Genomic DNA, 4,855 nt, shown 5'->3' with positions numbered 1-4,855 from the left:
CCGTGGTTTACACAATGAGAGCAGATCTGCAGAAGTTTGTGTGACAAAAAAGATTCACAGCTGCTGTCTCGGGAAACGTCCCTTGAGACCGCAGAGTCGGCGCGGTCTCGGGAAAGCACGGGAAAGTTTCGAGGCGAAAGGCGCGAGACTCACGTTCAGCGAGGGGGAGAAGGGGGGAAGCGAGGGGGGGGGGGCAAAAAACATCTGGATCTCATTTGTCGCCGGTGGAAAGAAATAAAAGACCTACGATTAAAAATAGCACTTTCAGTCCGGCTTAGCTATAGAAACAAAAGAGGGAAGCAGCGCTGTTCCTTGTGCCAGTTTCTTAGTTTTGACAAACCACAGCGCCCGGGCGCCCGCTGGAACATGCGGCTTTTGCGCTCCTGAGCTGCGCATCTCAGCTCGTGCGTTTCCGTGCAGTGCACGCGCCTCCTTGATGTCCCGGAGCGCGTGGAGCTGTTGTTCTCGGGGTGGAAGACAGACAGACAGAGAGCATGAGCGACGGAAGGAGCGATCGGACGCCAACCAACCTCATCGTAATTAATGTATATTCAACTTCAATCAAGCTCTCTGCTCGGGCCTGGAAGGAAGAGGAAAGCGCTCTGTGTTGTGAATCCAGCAAAGACTAAGCAGGACTGGCTGTTCGCTCCACCGCCAAAGTTGTTCTTTATCTAACACCGATGGTGCGTTTGGACACCAAAAACTGTACATCCAAGTGTTATCTAAGTGAAACACGTAAAAGTAGTGTAATCAAGGAAGCTTAGATAGCGAGCTAACATTACTTTAAAATTATCTGCTCATCGATGTTATCTGCTCGCCGGAGCTTCTTGTCCTTGCATTCGGACGCAGCACATGGGGTAAGTCAGCGTGTTCTCCTCTGTTATCAACAAAGCGGATGCTTCCACCATTCGCCAGCGATCGAGATGATGATCAGCAGCCGCGGTGTGTGCTGGCAGCGCGGGGTAGCCTGTCCGAGTTTAACCGTGTCAGTTAAGCCTGTGACCAGGCGAGGGAAGGAACCAGCTGGCGCAAACAGAGCGTCTCATCGGTTCCGCAGAGAAAGCGGGCGCTTCCAGTCCACAACATTCTACTATGTTGTTTGTGTGCACATCGCTTACTAACCAGCAGGTTGTTTGAATTGGGCTTCTATGGTTGAATATTATTGCAAACCCATTCAGCACACACAAATCGCGTGGAATATCTAAAATTACACAATGGTTTTTAGAAAGACAAGGCTGGCTGGCTATCTAATCAATAACTGGGGAAAAATTCTGACGGAGTTAACTAGTGAGCTCACGTCAAAAAACAGTTCACAATATTTGAGCTTTAGAAGACAAAGACGTATATTGGAGGCACTTGTGGGATATAAACGGGAGATGGAGCGAGTAACTGGAGGCGTTAATAATTACCAGGACAGGACAGTGTATTGCAGCTTGGCATTGTCACTGGGGGCTCCGCGGACCCCTGGCTGAGCCCGCAGCTGGCTCCGCTCAGCGGGGTAACCGGGCAGTTTAGGTCCCGCTGGTTCTCATTTTTAGTTGTTGAGATTTTCTCATGCATCACCATGAAAGTGGCTTTGTGCTTAAAGCAGGCTATGCATTAACGCATTAATGCAGACAAAAGGCTCCATTTTACCACCGAGAGAGTGCACGGGAGACAAAGCGCGAGAGCAGCGAGGGCGATGCTGTGGCGGGCTCCACGCGCTCTCCAGCACTCTTTCACTTTAATAAACGAACCGCAGCTGGCAGAGATATAAAGGACAATAAGCACGAAGGCCATCGAAACGCGAGAAAAACGTTACACCACGGCCATAATTCATAATTCCCGAGATGTAAATGACTGCAACTTAAGTCACAGATGTGGGGGGGTGAATTAGTGTCATTTGGCCGGGCAGCCTGCAATGTTTCTCTTGATGGTAGGAATGAAATTAGCCCGTTTAGTACTAATTTAATAAGGGTTTTTCAGCAAGATGGAGGTGGAGAGTATCAGTTGACACAGTGGAAATGCCACAGAAAATACCATAAATTTCTGTTGCTCCATCTTATCTCAGATCGGAGGGGAGAGCAGAGTGCCGGGATGGGTGTTGAGTGAAGGTGCAGCAGGTGATGAGTGTTCTGGCATATAAACACACACCCACCTCACCAGCCTCAGTGTGAGACTCACACTGTCACAGTGTAGATGTAGCATCACACTTATAAACATTTCTCCTTACAGCATTAGCACATTTTGGTGGTAGAGTAAGGGCTGTTTTTCCGCTGCTGTGATCAGCACGGCATGTGTGTCTCTCGATATCTGACTCATTTCACAGGCTGGTTTAGGTTATTTATTTCTCTTTAAATGAGAGGTGTGTTCATGTTATGATTCTACCCTTTGTCTGAAAATGTGTTTGCCAAAGAAGCAGCCCTTCAGTGGACATCTTTTCCAGCCTGAGAATGCACAGCACCTGTTACGGACTGTCAGACTGGAGCAGTGGAACATTTCAAATTTTATACGAATCAGAGGAGCTTGAAAGCAATGCAGTAACTGTCCTTTTCCTCAGCAGGAAAGCATGGCTTTCACACGGTCAGGCTACTGCAGAACTGAAATGAAACAGTCTGCATTTGTAACACTGCAGATACAGCAGGTGAGATGTTCTACCTTGCAGAGATACACCTACATCAGCACTGGCCTTCCTGGTTTCTACAGTGCACATTTGAAACACTACAGTTCCCATAATACACCAGTGTGTGAGGGTCACTGATGTCACTTGAATGAGATCTGTGTGGAGTGGCGTGAGAGTGGAGTTAAATAAACTAATGCATAAATAAATACATGAGAGTTTGCTGTGGGAACGGGACTCGGGGGATGTTTCAGCAGGACTGGGGGGGCTGCCGTGTGGGCGGGCAGCATCCCAGAAAGCCTCTGTTCCCTGGGAGGAGGGAGAGGAGCCAGAGCTGGGGCTTTCCCTGGAGAGAAAGAAATCCTCCACTTCACCCACATGGGATGACTGCTGCACATCGCTGATTGTATCAGTTCCGAAATGAAACTTCAGAAGAAAGACAAAAACTGCATGCAACCTAAAAGCCCCTGCCTGCCCTGACCCAGATCGTCCCAGCAAAGTCAGATGCAGGAATTACAAAATGGTGCCCATTTCCACTCTGCTGGAATATGGGCGATGGCTGGTCTCTTTTACATCAGCTACACCTCAGCGCTCTGTGTGCCTGCAGGGGCAGAAATGGCCTGCTAACACGTAGGTTTACGTTTAACTCCGCTAAACCTGGCAGATGAGGAAGTCCACTCTTACCAATATGAAGCTTTGTAATCCATGCATTAATGTGTGTAGATCTGAGTGAGTCACTGGTGCTGATCAGCAGTTTCCCTGGGTTCCTCCGTATAGCCTGTAGCACTAAAGGCCATCAGGACTGTACATGCAGACCTGGCGGAGCACTCTGTCTCTCCTGAAAAACACTTTATCTGGGCGTGGCAGCTGTGGCAAGATGAACTGCCGGCTTTATTAAAGCCGTAGCTTTAGTGCAAGTCATAACACAGCTCACACACACACTCAGAGACCGGGAACCTTGCTTTTTAAATATTTATGCTGTAGAGAGATGAGGCCTCAGCCATTTTAGGACATGCCAAATCAACGAGTGATTTTAAACAAATGGTTAAGCTGTACAAGATTTAAAAGGTCCTGTTACATTCCCCTTGTGCTGTACTACCTAACAATATAACACCATGGTGATGTCACCTGATACCTGTAACACCATTCCAGTTTGTAACTCTAGAACAGATACTCACAAATACACACACACACACACACACACACACACACACACACACACACTCTCAGGTGGAGCTGCTCTGCTCTGGACAGGTGGAGGACCTCACGCAGGTGTACTGTTGCTGGCATATGAGAGGAAGCTTCCACTCTGAGACATTACCCCCAACTATTTGTTATTCAGCTCAGAGACTAGCAGCCTCAGCTATCAACTCCCTACACACACACTTGTAATATTGTGAATGAGGGCTCCCTGTCTGAGTTCTGCTGTAATTGTTTGGATTCTAAGGATCTATATAAACTCTATGTAAACTCTCCCTGATGTGTGCTACTCACTTTAATGGCTGCTTGCTTTTGCTGTTGTAGTAAGTATAAGAAATATAGTGACAGAACTGTATGAGAACATGTGTAATGAAGTTTACTGAAAGGGTAGGAGGAGGTGTGTTACAGCGCAGAAACAGCAGCCCAAAACCATGAGAGAGGAAGAGAGAGAAGGACACAGGTAGTGAGAGGGGTGTGGGGCGGGGAAGAGAGGGAGAGAGAGTGAAAGAGAAGCGCCGTTCACACTGCAGGAAAGCCGGCTTTTTGCTGGCCTGCTGCACAGAGTGGCTTCACTTCAGTGTGAAAGGGGTCCACCTGTGAACCAGCCGGCTCCGAGCCAGCATACAGTGCTGCCGTTCACACTGCCTCACTAAGGCCTTTATTGCCGTCTGAGCTGCGTCATTTCAACAAGCGTAAAGCCATGTGTCACAAATACCATATAGCTCGACCAATCACAGGGCTCAAAAAGGCTTTCTAACTTCCTGAGAGCTCGTACACACATTAAGAACAGCTTGAATACAGCTAGTGAGGGTATACTAACACACAAGACACCGACCGCTGAACTCCACTGTGTGTGTGTCACTGTGTGTGTGTGTGTGTGTGTGTGTGTGTGTGAACATTTGTGCGTGTGTCAGTGTGTGTGTGTCTGTGTATCTGTGTTTGGGGGAGCTGCGTTGTACTTCATTTTGATCCCTGCTAAATTAGAAGGAAGAAGTTTGTTTGCTTTGTGGTTGAGTTCCGCTTTAGCTCTTCTGTCCTGTAGCTGTGGTTTTGGCT

General features: G+C 48.1%; 1 protein-coding gene across 1 annotated transcript in view; it reads left to right on the top strand.

The window, feature by feature from the left end:
• The first annotated feature begins 236 nt into the window (after positions 1–236).
• The window catches only part of s1pr2 (sphingosine-1-phosphate receptor 2), a 16,551-nt gene continuing 11,932 nt past the window's right edge, over positions 237–4,855 (top strand). Inside the window, exon 1 of the mRNA XM_036553592.1 lies at positions 237–857. The gene's annotated coding sequence lies outside the window, so the exon portion shown is untranslated. The remainder of the gene's footprint in view (positions 858–4,855) is intronic.

The sequence above is a fragment of the Megalops cyprinoides genome, chromosome 19 (assembly GCF_013368585.1).
Source record: "Megalops cyprinoides isolate fMegCyp1 chromosome 19, fMegCyp1.pri, whole genome shotgun sequence".
Taxonomy (NCBI): Eukaryota; Metazoa; Chordata; class Actinopteri; order Elopiformes; family Megalopidae; genus Megalops; species Megalops cyprinoides.
The sequence above is the reverse complement of the archived record's forward strand: the minus strand, read 5'-3'. Positions and strand labels throughout refer to the sequence as shown.